Source organism: Hyperolius riggenbachi, chromosome 2 (genome assembly GCF_040937935.1).
Source record: "Hyperolius riggenbachi isolate aHypRig1 chromosome 2, aHypRig1.pri, whole genome shotgun sequence".
NCBI classification, from domain to species: Eukaryota; Metazoa; Chordata; class Amphibia; order Anura; family Hyperoliidae; genus Hyperolius; species Hyperolius riggenbachi.
Genome location: NC_090647.1, coordinates 109853804 through 109869727, shown reverse-complemented (window position 1 = coordinate 109869727; position 15924 = coordinate 109853804). Strand labels below are relative to the sequence as shown.

The 15924-nt window shown below is 45.8% G+C and overlaps 1 protein-coding gene across 1 annotated transcript in view; it reads left to right on the top strand.

Moving 5' to 3' along the window:
- Nucleotides 1–968: 968 nt before the first annotated feature.
- PRR13 (proline rich 13) overlaps nucleotides 969–15924 on the top strand; it is a 38602-nt gene continuing 23646 nt past the window's right edge. The window contains exon 1 of the mRNA XM_068265094.1: nucleotides 969–1044. The gene's annotated coding sequence lies outside the window, so the exon portion shown is untranslated. The remainder of the gene's footprint in view (nucleotides 1045–15924) is intronic.

The following is a 15924-nucleotide window of genomic DNA, read 5'->3' as shown; positions in this document are numbered from 1 at the left end:
CGACCTCTCCCTCCCTTCCTCTCCCCGGGCCCCCCCCCTCAGATGCAGAGTGAGCGGCTCACGGAAGCGCTGTAGGCAGAACTCACCTCCGTCCCTGGTTCCAATCGCCGCTGATCTCCTCTCTGGCTGGCTCTGCATAGATGCTGTTACACACGCAGCTTCCTGTTTAGCCGGAAGCTGCGTGTGTAACAACATCTATGCAGAGCCAGCCAGAGAGGAGATCAGCGGCGAGTGGAATGCAGGGAGGTGAGTTCTGCCTATAGTGCTTCCGTGAGCCGCTCACTCTGCATCTGAGGGGGGGCCCCGGGGAGAGGAAGGGAGGGAGAGGTCGGGCTGCCCTCCCCGCGGCTGCGGCTCCCTCCTACCAGCGCGCACTGGCGCATGGCCCTCCAAACGGAGATGGGCCCCCCGGGCCCCTCCCCCGCCTCCTCAGGAGCCGGGCCCGGTCGCCAAGGCGACCGCTGCGACCACGGGCCCTACGCCCTTGGCTGCTGTGCACATTCGGGCAGGAGCGCAAATTACAGGAATTATTTGTTGTATGGGGGGGCAGAGCAGCACAACTGAAATGAGCCCATTCAAACCAATGATCACTAGTCACGCTTGGTTACAGCAGGCCTAGGGCACTGGAAAGTACAAATCCGGCCCTGGTGACATACAGTACAGCACTGCATTACTGCACAATTTTAAAATTACATTATTGTGTTAAAAAAAATCCCCAAACTGGATATGATGAAGTGGAGAGAAAGTTATAAGTATGGACAAAGTAGCTTTTCTGCACTGTATATGATTTTTAGAGGAAGCTTTCTGCAATCTAGCAGGGAATATGTATGTGACTGCAGTGCTGGCCGGGTGTGTCTCTCATGCTAGCTGGGCTTGTGTGCGGGGCGGGGCTTAGGAATGAGACTGAAGAAGACAGCGAAAACAGCCAATGACATAGAGGACATTCGTGTAGGCGGGGCATAGAGTGAAAATACTGTAACGTCTCCCGGAAGAATAAAGAAGCTTCAGACAGCAAGAGGAATAAAGAGAAGAGAAGCTTGGCAGGTGCGTAGATTGTAATTCATAGCTTGATACTGTATTTATGCAGTGATACCTGCTGAACACACAGCTCTGCCTCACAGCTTTCTGCTCATCTGACAGTCCCAGAGCTCACACTGTGCCTATCCTTATACACACTCACACATATGTATTACCATAGTGACCCAGTCATCTCGTGGTAGAAGTATGGTGGTGGACAGTATGGCAGTTCCTTGACCCTACGGTCGTCTTGGGGATTTAATACTGAGGTGATGACCTATAAACAGCATGAATGCACTCACTAGAAAATCTCAGTGTTACAAAGTTTCCTTTTGTACTATTCAAGGAAAACTGCGTTCTGTCTGTAGCCTCATTACTGTACAAATTTCCAAGGTGATTTCTGTGTGTCGCTCTGCTTTGCCTTTTTTTTGTGTCACATTGCTGCGTCTTAATCATAAGAGTACCATGTGCTTTAATAGACTTGGCAACGCTTTTAGCTATTATAGGCTTGTATGCATAATTCTAATAAGAATGATGTAGGATTGCTCTGTCCATGCTTGTAGCAGGATTAGAAAACAAAAAACCCTTCAGATTTCTTGGCGATAGTCTAATTTAGGGGACCCAGCAGGAAACCTCATAGGGAAAATAACGTGATTGGACGGACAGCACCCTCTCGAACTGCTAGGTTATCAGTAGGTTGTAGTAAACTACGCCCAAACTATTTGGCCAATCATACCGCTTGGTGCTGTAAGAAGGTGGCCCATCACTCACTTCAGTTATCCTTTAAAAAAAGATACTTACCTAAGAAGCGGGAAGACTCCAGGTCCTATAGAGCCTTCCCGTTCCTCTCACAGTCCCCTCGTTCCATCGCTGGCTCCGCACTTCAAATCTCCTGCCGCGGGAGGCTTCAGGAGGTGCAAGTGTGTGAGAGAGGGCGCTCGCGCATGCGCATTATGGAGCGGCGCATCTCCTGTAGGAGCACTTGGGCTCCCGTAGAATTCTGAAGCCTCGGGCAGCAGCAGAGAGCAGTCTCCGACCCATCGGTCAGAGATTGCTAATGGGGGAGTCAGCGGTGAAAGGCGGATTGATTCATCTGATTGACGGCCAAGAGCTGTGTTCTCCCTACTCACCTCACCTGCAGATGACGTTACACCCCTGACGCTCTTTCAGCATAACAACACTACATGTCCTTCGGCCTAGTGATGCGTCAGTATTAATCATTTACTTGATCTGACACAAATTGACACAAATTGCATAGTGTGAGCCTAGTGTTAGTATGGTAGTAACTCTATCATTAATCTATCATTAATCTCAATCCTCTAGATTTTAAGCCTTTGGGCAGGGTCCTCCTCCTTTTGTGTCCTACCTGATCATGCACCTCCATTACAGTGAACCCATGCTATGCATCTGAGTGAACCTAACTTGCCTAATCTCCATGCTCCATCCAGTGACTAAGCATTACCTTGTACTCATACTGTGGTCTTTCTTGTATTCATGTATTGTCATTTTGCTGTATGTCACCCCTAAATATTGTCTGTAACCTAAATGAATGTCCAGTGCTGCGTAATATGTTGGCGCTTTATAAATACAATAAATAAATAAATTAAATTTTGGAGATTCTTTTGTGTCCACTGACAACCAGGTCGGTGGCAAATATACCAGTTTAACCCCCACTCTCCAAGCAGGTCATTTTGGGGCATACTCTTCCCTGCGTTGCACCTGGTCTGGAATGTGCCATAGACATAAGGTTATCTATAGCCGCGCATTCGGGATCCTGTGATCGCCTTCGAGTTGCTGTGACTTGGAGGGGGATAGTAATTAAAGCCACACAGAATTAGAGCAGCAGCAGGGTGAGCCGTCATTCAAGTGACTGGGCGGCATGACCGCGTGGTTATAGTACATGTACCCAAAGCCCCCCCCCCCCCCCCCCCACACACACACACACAAAAAGAAGAAGAAAGAAAAAAAGCAGTGTACAGTTTATGCAGTCAGCTGACTGTGACTCAGCTATGGATCTCGGAGAAGGCGATTAGTTTTCCTGTCAGGTTGTTGCACTTTCCACATCATCATTGCTCTTTGTACTTCTCTGCTGGATAATGCAAATTAACTGCCTATTGTCCAACTACATAGATTCACCTGTAAGGGTGCCCATATATTACTTGATTTTCGTCATCTATATTAAGCAGATTCCATTATAATGATCAAATCTGGCAGCTATCAATGCTGCCTCTTGATCTGCCTTTTAGATTGTTTTCTGGCTGCTCAATCTCATGCTGGAAAATCTGTCACAAGGGCTCGATCATGTGGTGGTAACGCCGCTCTTTTTCCCGATTTGTATATATTTTCTTCAGCTTGCTTCCACATTGCATGTGATCACTGATTTTAACACTTTCCATGCTCAATACATCGGGGCATTTGCGTGTGTTGTATTACTCACTGTCCTGAACACACAAGTCACTTCCTGGGTAAACATTACACAGCAGATGCGATCTGCCTCTGCCTGACCTGCATGCAGCACAGTCAGATTTATGGCTTTGCCATTAATGCAGACTTTTCACAAAGGATGTTTTTCCATTAAAGACAACTGCTTTTCCATTTTTCGTATTCTATATTTTTTGCCTTACTTTTAGTGCTTTACTTTTACGGCATGTTATGTTCACTTTTTTGTATGGTTGTCATCCAGTTCCGTATCATGCCTGAAGAAGAAACTTACAGTTCCGAAAGCGTGAAAAGAAATCTTGTGCAGTAGTCAGTAAAGTAAACCTGTAGCTTTTAAAGAGAACCCGAGGTGGGTTTGGGAAATCATATTAGGACACAGAGTCATGTTCTGTATACAATCACCTGTCTCTTTGTCCTTGTATTGTGTGACCAGCCCCCACCCCTCCCCCTCGGTCCTCTGGGCTCCGCTGTCACCCATTAAAAAAAGTGCCAGGCTAAGGACACACAGATTGTCACTAGCCTGCTTTTTACCTCTGACTGTCAATCACCGCCCCTCCCCTGGCTCATGTATAGCGCTGCTCCCCGCCTGTGTCCCTTCCCTCCTCACCTCTGTAAGCTTCCTCCAATCGGAAGCGGAGTCGGGCAGGGAAGGGACACAGGTGGGGAGCCACGCTATACAGGAGGCAAGGGAGCGGCGATGAATGACAGTCAGAGGTAAATAGCAGGCTAGCGACAATCTGCGTGTCATTAGCCTGGCACTTTTTTTAATGGGTGACAGCGGAGCCCAGGGCAGCGGGGAGGGTGGGGGGGGGGGGGGGGTCACACAATGCAAGGACACAGAGACAGGTGATTGTATACAGAACGTGCCTCTGTATCCTAATATTTCACAAACCCACCTCGGATTCTCTTTAAACAGATGGCTATGGAGACCCACTTGGACATGCACTGGCTATGTACCCACCCTTAAAGGAAACCTAAAGCAAAGCTCCCCTCTGTCAACTGGATGCCGGGCCCTGGACCTCATGCCTCCTGATCGTGCACCCATGGACGGGAGCACTCTGTACATGTGCAGTACAGGAATATCTCAACTGAACATGCTCAGTACGTTCCTGGTGACGGGAGAGCGATCCAGGATGTGTGTGGCCAGGGCCTCGCATACACAGTGGCCATCGACTGGCTGAGTTGCCTGACTGAAAGAGGGGCACTGTGGGGGGCTGGAGCATTGCGCAGTGACGGTGTGGTGTGGGCACAGGGTCGCTGCAGGCGGCTGGTAGAATTCAAACTGATTTTCGTTTTTTTTTTTGCCTAGGTTCACTTTAGTTTCAAGTTTTTATTGTAGAAAAAGACCCTTCCTAACAGGGTAGACTTCCACTTAGATGCAAGATAGAAACGGGCCACGTTAGAAATATGTTGGACCAAACGATGATTAGGGTGTCTCATAGCACCGGGTTTATTACCTAAAAGCAAAACCGAGGGATCCAGAAACAATTTCTTCCCAATAACCTGAAAGATCAGATCCGCTAAAACCAAAACTGAGACACAACAGGGCAGCTCCACCACATATGGTAGAAAGAACCTCCAGCTCCACATCCTCTGTAACAAAGGTCTGAAGACTGGTGAAGCATGTTGGAAACCTTGACCGGGGTCAAGTAAGCCCAATGCAAAATTTTTAGATTGGTTTCTAGGAGTGAATAATAGTAGCGTCCTTTCATAAGGGTTTCGAAGTAATGAGCCCAGTTAGCAGGGGAAAGTTGGGTCCCGAAATCAGCATGCCATATGTGCATTAAGGATGACATATGGTTCTTCAAAACGAGCTGCCAATAAGCCATTCAAATAGGAGATAATCCCACCATCAAGAGCAGAGGACCTTCCAAAATAAGTTGAGATAGAGTCAGAGGATATGGAGCCCAAGGAACCACTTTAGATTCATTTTAATTTGTCTATCATCCTAAGGTTTCTGGGCGGCAATTTGTGAGGGAAAGCTGATGGCTCACTGGACTGCACAACATTAGTTGTGGCTTGTTGGTTCGCTCGCTAGCCACTCACTCCTGCCATTCACATCTGCTGCACCTCGCTGTCCTCCTCCCCCTTCCCCATTCCAAATATTCAGTCAACTGGTAATCTGCTTTATTTTCAGGATGCTGATGCTAAGGCCTCTTTCAGACAGGAGGCTGAACTGCGCTCTTGCCTATCAGTTTGGTCTCCTGTCTGCTGCCCACCAGTGCAATTCTGGTTCAAATGAAATGCAACTGAAATAAAGCTGTAGTAACACCATGTGTGTCAAGCGCTGGCACGCGGTGGTGATACCGGGCGGCAGAGGTCCGCAAGTCAGCACAGCTGCAGCCACGCTCAGATCTGACTCCATGGGGGGGTGGGTGCCTGTCTAGCTCATACATACATACAGGGTCTTCTCAAAAAATTAGCATATTGTGATAAAGTTCATTATTTTCTGTAATGTACTCATAAACATTAGACTTTCATATATTTTAGATTCAAATACACACAACTGAAGTAGTTCAAGCCTTTTATTGTTTTAATATTGATGATTTTGGCATACAGCTCATGAAAACCCAAATTTCCTATCTCAAAAAATTAGCATATTTCATCCAACCAATAAAAGAAAAGTGTTTTTAAAACCAAAAAAGTCAACCTTCAAATAATTATGTTCAGTTATGCACTCAATACTTGGTCGGGAATCCTTTTGCAGAAATGACTCCTTTAATGCGGCGTGGCATGGAGGCAATCAGCCTGTGGCACTGCTCAGGTGTTATGGAGGCCCAGGATGCTTCGATAGCGGCCTTAAGCTCATCCAGAGTGTTGGGTCTTGCGTCTCTCAACTTTCTCTTCACAATATCCTACATATTCTCTATGGGGTTCAGGTCAGGAGAGTTGGCAGGCCAATTGAGCACAGTAATACCATGGTCAGTAAACCATTTACCAGTGGTTTTGGCACTGTGAGCAGGTGCCCGGTCGTGCTGAAAAATGAAATCTTTATCTCCATAAAGCTTTTCAGCAGATGGAAGCATGAACCCACTTTTGAACCAGAAACAGCGGCAGAAGCGAGTGACCTGGGCTACAGAGAAGCAGCACTGGACTGTTGCTCAGTGGTCCAAAGTACTTTTTTCAGATGAAAGCAACTTTTACATATAATTCAGAAATCAAGGTGCCAGAGTCTGGAGGAAGACTGGGGAGAGGGAAATGCCAAAATGCCTGAAGTCCAGTGTCAAGTACCCACAGTCAGTGATGGTCTGGGGTGCCATGTCAGCTGCTGGTGTTGATCCACTGTGTTTTATCAAGGGCAGGGTCAATGCAGCTAGCTATCAGGAGATTTTGGAGCACTTCATGCTTCCATCTGCTGAAAAGCTTTATGGAGATGAAGATTTCATTTTTCAGCACGACCTGGCACCTGCTCACAGTGCCAAAACCACTGGTAAATGGTTTACTGACCATGGTATTACTGTGCTCAATTGGCCTGCCAACTCTCCTGACCTAAACCCCATAGAGAATCTGTGGGATATTGTGAAGAGAATGTTGAGAGACGCAAGACCCAACACTCTGGATGAGCTTAATGCCGCTATCGAACCATCCTGGGCCTCCATAACACCTGAGCAGTGCCACAGTCTGATTGCCTCCATGCCAAGCCGCATTGAAGGAGTTATTTCTGCAAAAGGATTCCCGACCAAGTATTGAGTGCACAACTGAACATAATTATTTGAAGGTTGACTTTTTTTGTTTTAAAAACACTTTTCTTTTATTGGTTGGATCAAATATGCTAATTTTTTGAGATAGGAAATTTGGGTTTTCATGAGCTGTATGCCAAAATCATCAATATTAAAACAATAAAAGGCTTGAACTACTTCAGTTGTGTGTATTTGAATCTAAAATATATGAAAGTCTAATGTCTATGAGTACATTACAGAAAATAATGAACTTTATCACAATATGCTAATTTTTTGAGAAGACCCTGTACATACATAGCGCTAACCAACACCCAGCTGGTGCAGGAGAGCAGCTGACAGGCAGTGTATTCACCACCTGTCAGTCGCCCATGTAAAAGTGGCCATAGTGAGGTAGATTAAAGCAAAGAATTAAAGAGACTCTGAAGTCTCCTTAAAATCAAGTTTTTATTTTAAAAACCTCTTAAGTATGTTTGCCCTAACTAAAACACTGCATCCCCACGGCTGAAATCGAACTAAATCCCCCCTAACTCCCGAACCCCCCGCCCCCACCCGCAAGATCCACAACTTTCTTGGTCGTGGATTTTGCTGCTGTAGATGTCAGAGCTTTCAGCTGCAGCTCTGCCTCCATGCGCGTCAATCCGCCTCTCCCCCACCCCTCTCATTGAAGGAAGACTGAGAGGGGCGGGCAGAGGCGGAGATACACGCTGATAGACGCGTGTAGAGGCAGAGCTGCAGCTGAAAGCTCTGCCTCTCACTGAAACGTTCCCCACAGTGTGCCCCGGGGAGTTTGAGGGGATTAGTTTAGTTTTCAGCCGCGAAGATGCAGCGGTTTAGTTAGGGCAAACATGCTTAAGAGCTTTTTAAAATAAAAACTTGATTTTAAGGAGGCTTCAGAGTCTCTTTAAGTGTCTTAATTGCAAACAATTGTGTGTAAAGTGTATGCTATGGTTAAGCTGTGCACAGAAAGCTGAAATGATCATTCCAGCTGACATTCTCCTAGCTGCTAGGCTTAGTTCACACTACAAACCGCATTCCTTTAAGCATAATACCGGTAGCTCTCAAAAATGTTACATGCAGCAAGATTTCGATTTTCTAAAATTTGAAACGCTGCTGTGAGTACACCCTCATTGGGTGACACTGCACTAGCACTTTGCCGATCACTGGTGATTCTCAAGCACAGCACAATCTCCCTCTGTGTGAACCAGCCCTTAGGCTGGGCTCACCCATAAAAGTCTCCAGTCCAGTCCTATCAGTTTTTGACAGGTGGTATCAGTTTTGTATGAGTTTTCTATGGCTTGGTTGCCCATAAAAGGTGTACATTTCTGGTTCAGTTCATTCCTGTCCTGTCAGTTTTGTATTAGTTTTCTGTGGGTATGTTCACACATAAAAGGTGTACAGTTCCAATCTTGTCAGGTAAAACTGATAGAAAACTGATGCAAAACTGACAGGACTGGACCGGAAATGTACAGATTTACAGTATGTGTGCCTTAAGCTAAATACTCGCCACCCGACGGAGGAAGATGGATCCAGCGACATCCCCCTGACGACAAGCCTTCCACAATTCATCCTCCAGCCGGTAGGTATGCACAACGTTACACGATGGGTGAAAATGGGAAGTAAAGTGTTCACGGTACTTTGCACGTAGTTGTCGGGGATCTTACAGATCTGATCCGCTGTGACGGTTGTTATCGCCACGCGACACTGAATGACGTCCGCAGGATCGCGCACCTGTAACCACACCGCGAGATCGTGGAAATGATTGATCATCGCTAAAAGTTTTGCTGGTCGTCGGATAAATCGTCGGGAAAATCGCGTCGTGGGTACGGGCCTTTAGGCCTTGTTCACATTGTGTTCTGTTCGCGTGTCCGTCCGCGTTGGGGTTTTTTTCAGATGTCTTTTTTTTTTCCGATTGGGTTGGCGATTCATTTTTGTGCTTAGCCGGTTTTCGAAGCATTTTTTCTGAGCAGTTTTGTAATTTACTCCCTGACGCAAGTCAGGAAGTAAACTCTTTGACCTGGAAAAAGAATAAATACAATGGATTTATTCTTAAAAACGCAAACGCTACACAAAGCGATTTTGTGAGCGTTTTGCGTTTCTGCTATATTTTCCACTGAGGCGGAATCGCCTCAGAATTGGTCCACGCACCGGTTTACTGAACGGACAGCGCACTACCCGCGCTGATAGGAACCTTCTCATAGACATTCATTGCACAAGCGTTCGGGGGGGGGGGGGGCGTTTTTAAAAATCGCCCGCATGTAAAAAAAACCTTGAATACGCCTGCAGTGTGAACAAGCCCTCAGTGACAGTTCTTGCATGCCCCCCTCAGCTGTACGTATGTTTCAAAGCAGTTGGACAAAATATTTGGCATGTAGCTTCTTGCCCATGTTCAGAAGGGATATATGTGCATTATTTATCAATACATAATACCTAGTAAAAGGATGAAGAACTCAATGGACAGATAATAATTTTGGTTACCAGAACTTTGTACATATGGCAATTTGTTGCTGAGATAAGAAATAAGCAAAATAACCTCTCAAACGAGCACAGAGAGCTATTAAAATGAGTTTTTTAATCCTCCCCCATTCTATCTAAAATGAAAAAGATATTTCCAGGAAAATATACGCACAATATTTTAGCTATACTCAGGAAATGATAGAGAAGTCCTGCATATAAAGAAGGAGTCCAGTGTGATTTTTGTGGCTTTCTAATCCCCAGGTGTCATCTGTTTATATAGCAATCTATGCAAAGCATAGTGCAGTTTGAATCGCCGTAGTGCTTTTCTTATCCACAGTTTCAATATCAGTATAAAAAATGTAATGCATAAATTCCTATCCAGAGGCAACCATGAATCATTCCCCTAACGGAGGTAACTGAATTGCAAATAGATTCATACAAAATGTTGTATTTTCGTTCTGCACCGGTATGCCTCTGTGTTACAATCTAGCCAAAGTTGTGATTTCTGTTCCTTTATTTATGCACCAACATATTACTTGGTACTGTACATTAGTTAATATAGAGTATGAAGGGCAAACTCTAGGTGGCCAGTCATGAAAACGAGATACGTAAAAGTCCCTGCCACAATGAAAATACCACCTAAGACATGTGGTAAAATGTGTAAAGCATGTGACAACATCTGTACATGATTTTAGTTTTAAGGTAATTATTATTAGGGTACTCAGGAAGATGGGGATAGTTACTGCCTGAACAAGATAGGGACTTCTGTGGACATGTGTGTCTGAACAGTGCACTGGTTAAAGAGAACCAGAGACGAAGCACCCTCATGTATTTTATTACATTTATCAGTGGGAACATGACAGTAAACACCTACCCTGCTTTTAATTTCATTCTTATCTGCTTAATTAGTCTATTAGCAGCTGTGATAAGAATCCATGACTGGCTCAGTCTAGGTTTGACCTGGAATCATTATAGCTGAGTCACTCTTCTGTGGAGTCTTTTCAAGCCCAAGCCTGCCACCTCCTGGCTTAGATTTCCTGCTTTGCATACTGAGAGCTGTGATCACATGGGAGGGGCTGCTGCTGCTGAGAGAGAATCTCTGAAACAGACACGTGTGGCTGCAATATGATCCCTGTGTGCTCTGTGTGCACTCTGTCTGCATAGATACTGATGATGACTGCAGTTTCATTCCTATGAGAGACACTTCCTACAGGCAGCTGCACATCATACCAAAATGAAAGCACACAGCAGCCTTTCTCATATAGCCTAGATAGCAGCGTAGTCTCATATAGCCTAGACAGCACATCCAGAACAACTCATAACCCGGAAGCAGTAGGGATATGAGCCGGCGGCCATATTTGATTTTTCCTGGAGAAATAATGGATAAAAAACACTAAAAAAGGCACACCAGAGCGGCGAAATAATCAGGTAAAGTGTTTATTGTTTACAAGCTATCAACTGATATGTTTATTTTATAGGAATCTGACACGCGCTAATCCAATCAATAAACTTTATTCCTATAAGGTCAATTACAAATATCACAATATACTAAAAATGAGTACCCCACTCCACTCATACACTCCACACCACCTCTACATACATCCACTGAAGGGCCCTTCTAAAAAACAAAAATAAAGATAATCATAAAAATTATGGCGTTAAAAACAGGGATGTAGTACTTCCCTACATATGCAGATTCCAACCCAGCAGTTTCCTGTGTGTATCAAGGAAAAGTTTAAACTTGTTTAAGGACCGTCCTGTTAGACCTCCTTCAGCAGATACCACATTCCTATTACAGGTATGGGTCAGTCCGATTATGTAACAAGTACCTGGGTCTACAGAATTTGCTGAATAGATCCTTACAAAGTCCACATACCAATCCTGGACCTTCCAGACTTTCCGCTGTCATGCAGCTCGCTCGGTGCACTCCACGCCAGCCTACTCGTGCAGCCTGCGTCACTTCCGCTCAGAAGATACAGATCCCCGCTAGCCGCACTTCCGCTTAGCGTAACTCAGATGTATGTTGGCTCTACTTTTCCGGGTGACGTCACCACTCGTACGGAGACTTCTAGACCTTACTGCCAGGGTTACCGCTGCGCGCTTTCGCGGTATAACACTTAGTCCTCGGTCTCCGTCACCAACTTAGTTCATAGAAGATAGAAAAACCTCGACGCGTTTCTGCCAATATCCGTTGGCCTTGAGAGACACTTCCTACAGGCAGCTGCAGGAGTTTAGTTATAGATAACTAAACTCCTCCTGAAGAAGGCCAACGGATATTGGCAGAAACGCGTCGAGGTTTTTCTATCTTCTATGAACTAAGTTGGTGACGGAGACCGAGGACTAAGTGTTATACCGCGAAAGCGCGCAGCGGTAACCCTGGCAGTAAGGTCTAGAAGTCTCCGTACGAGTGGTGACGTCACCCGGAAAAGTAGAGCCAACATACATCTGAGTTACGCTAAGCGGAAGTGCGGCTAGCGGGGATCTGTATCTTCTGAGCGGAAGTGACGCAGGCTGCACGAGTAGGCTGGCGTGGAGTGCACCGAGCGAGCTGCATGACAACGGATATCGACGCGTTTCTGCCAATATCCGTTGGCCTTCTTCAGGAGGAGTTTAGTTATCTATAACTAAACTCCTCCTGAAGAAGGCCAACGGATATTGGCAGAAACGCGTCGAGGTTTTTCTATCTTCTATGAACTAAGTTGGTGACGGAGACCGAGGACTAAGTGTTATACCGCGAAAGCGCGCAGCGGTAACCCTGGCAGTAAGGTCTAGAAGTCTCCGTACGAGTGGTGACGTCACCCGGAAAAGTAGAGCCAACATACATCTGAGTTACGCTAAGCGGAAGTGCGGCTAGCGGGGATCTGTATCTTCTGAGCGGAAGTGACGCAGGCTGCACGAGTAGGCTGGCGTGGAGTGCACCGAGCGAGCTGCATGACAGCGGAAAGTCTGGAAGGTCCAGGATTGGTATGTGGACTTTGTAAGGATCTATTCAGCAAATTCTGTAGACCCAGGTACTTGTTACATAATCGGACTGACCCATACCTGTAATAGGAATGTGGTATCTGCTGAAGGAGGTCTAACAGGACGGTCCTTAAACAAGTTTAAACTTTTCCTTGATACACACAGGAAACTGCTGGGTTGGAATCTGCATATGTAGGGAAGTACTACATCCCTGTTTTTAACGCCATAATTTTTATGATTATCTTTATTTTTGTTTTTTAGAAGGGCCCTTCAGTGGATGTATGTAGAGGTGGTGTGGAGTGTATGAGTGGAGTGGGGTACTCATTTTTAGTATATTGTGATATTTGTAATTGACCTTATAGGAATAAAGTTTATTGATTGGATTAGCGCGTGTCAGATTCCTATAAATTTATTATTTGTACAATTTGAGGATTTAAGGGTACTCCTCAGCTGCACGCCGCTTTGATTGATTAGGAGTTTTTTCTCCAGCGCATGGTAACATTCAGTATTTTTCTTTGATATGTTTATTTTGTGTGCAACATTCATCTCTGGTTCCCTTTAAGGGCTCTGCCTCTGACACATGTGACCTGGATTCAAATCTCAGCTCTTTCTGTTCAGTAAGGCAGCACCTATTCAGTAAGGAGACCTTGGGCAAGATGCCCTAACACTGCTACTGCCTCCTGAGCACACCCTAGTGGCTGCAGCTCTGGTGTTTTGAAACTGCCAGGAGAAAAGTGCATTATAAATGTTATTTGTCTTCTCTAATCGGAGAAGGAACAGAAAATCAGAGAATCTGTTAGATTACACTTGATACATGTTACTATGTCCTCGGGGCTGCCAATGGCTATATTATCAGTCCAAATGTATGCCCCTAGTGTGCCCTAGCTGGGAAGGTCTGTATAACACCCAGACACAGGAGGAAGAAACTAAAACTTCCACTTCTCTATTCCAGCACCTATAGGCCACAGTGGCTGCTGGACAGGCTTAAAGTGTACCCGAGCTGAAGACATACTGGAAAAAAACACATACTTACCAAGAAAGAAGGAAGCTTCTGGATCCTGTAGAGGCTTTCCACGCCGTTCTCCAGTCTTCTGTTGCCGAGGGTGGACCCCCCTGAAAAATCCGACATGGACTTCACAGATTGAAGATCAGGGCCTTGCAGCAAGGCGACGCTCACCCCAGGCACAGGCATCGCCATACTGCACAGTAAGCTGGAGCTGCTCTGTGCTTCTACTCACACAGGTGCAGCATGGCCGTGCTTGTGCCTGAAGAAGAGTGTGGGTCGGAACTTCCAGAGGGTCTTGGCGAGCAGCCTGTACAGGATCCAGAGGCGTCCCTCTAATTCGATTGGTATGTGTTTTTTTTGGTATGTCTTCAGCTCAGGTTTACTTTAAAGTCGTGAGGTGAATTGGATCCTGGATTTTGTAGACAACATTGTAAACAAAGTGGCGTTTATTCGTGGCTGGATTAACGAGGTGGACTTTATCAATGGTAAGGGGTGTCATCTTCCTTTATCAGAGGTGGATACTGCAGTGAGTGTCCCAATTCAGTGGTTACTCACTGGTGGAGATTCTCTTCCAAGGTACTTTACAGTTGGAATGTGTGCACATAATACTAATATGCACTATGCTTGTTGCTTGTTGAATGGATCAGGACTTGAAACTTCGGGCAACAGATCAGGAGCTGAACACTCTACAAAATCTACAGCAGCATGATGCGTCTGTTGCTATGGAAAATGGAGGCGGAATGACATAGGGGCTTACAACAGGCGGTGTTAGGACGGGAACAGTGGACTCGGCTGCCAGTTTCCACTTAAAGTAGATCTGAACTTTTGCTCAGGACAGAAGGAAATCGTAGAGACATGCACCCTGAATGTATTTAGAGAGTTTAGCCTGTTTAATTCATTTGTGTCTAATCACAAGTTGTATTTTGATCCTCCCCTGTGTCACATGACTGCCTATGGCAGATAAGCAGATAAGCCCATTTGAAAGCACAGGCTGTAAACAATATGTCTGCTTCCATGAATCAGGAAGTAGAAACTGTGCAAATGTATTTTAGGATTTGTATCAGCTGTAAAGAAAAACAAAAGTTTGCTTTCTTAAAACAGAAAGAATTTGCAACAATTCAGGTTGGAGTGAGCTTGAGATGTCTCCCAGTGCATCACTGCTGAATATATGCAAATTAACCATTGTACCCTTAGGCCCGGTTCACATTAGCGTTCGCTATCCGGATTTTCCGGATCTGATCCGGATCGCATACTGTACAAACGGAACATACGTTCCGCATAGCAATGTAAAGTCTATGCGGACGTTCACACGCATCCGTTCCGTACGTGCCGGATCGGATCCGGACTCTTTTCCAACATGCGCTATTTTTTGGGTCCGGATCTCCGGCCCACGCACCCGGACCGGAGCCGGACCTGAGCCTGACAGCACCATCCGGAACACAGAAACCAATGGGGAACGAAAGGCACAGAACACACTGCCTACAAAAACCTGATGTTCTACCCCACTTCCTATGCGTATCCAAGCGGCCATTTCGGATGGGGACACATGGGCCCAGCATATCTGGAGTGGAGCAGCAGTGACAGACGTGCTGGAGCTGTTTGGCAGAATGTCGGAGGTGGAGGTGAGGCCTACAGCGGAGGAACCTGATTCTACAGGTGCACCAGGTGCACCTTCTGCTGACCCCAACATTTTTTTCTTAAAATTTCGCTATATTTTGCCCACGGATCCGGATGGCTGCCTGATGCATGCCTGATGCAAACGGACCGGATCGGATCCGGATCGGAACCGTACGGTTCCGATCCGGATCAGGTCCTGATCCGATCAGGATCCGATCAGGATCTGGTCCGTTTGCATGGCAAAACGCAAGTGTGAACGGGGCCTTAGAAGCTAAACACACCTCCAGAACCGCTGGAATGCAATGATGTGTCAGCTTGTTAATTTGTACAGAGCCATAATAATCCAACATGCATACAGACTGTTTTGGATTGTTTGATCCTCATCAGTGCATGGCATGGATTAATTTGGCTCTATGCAGTAGGGCTTGTAACACCAAGAGGTACAGACTAACCAGCAAGCTCAGGGTGACCCAGAACTCATTGGAGTGTGTAAGGGACTACAATGGTCCTAAAAGCCCCCTTACTAAGATGTTAAGAAAAACAAAAGTTACACACTTCAATGAGTTCTGGGTCACGCTGAGCTTGCTGGTTAGTCTGTACCTCTTTCAAACGACTATAGTCGCATGTGTGTACGCACCTTAAGGGTGACAATGGTTAATTTGCATATATTCAGCAGTGATGCACTGGGAGACATCTCAAGCTCACTCCAACCTGAATTATCGCAAATTCTTTCTGTTTTAAGAAAGCAAA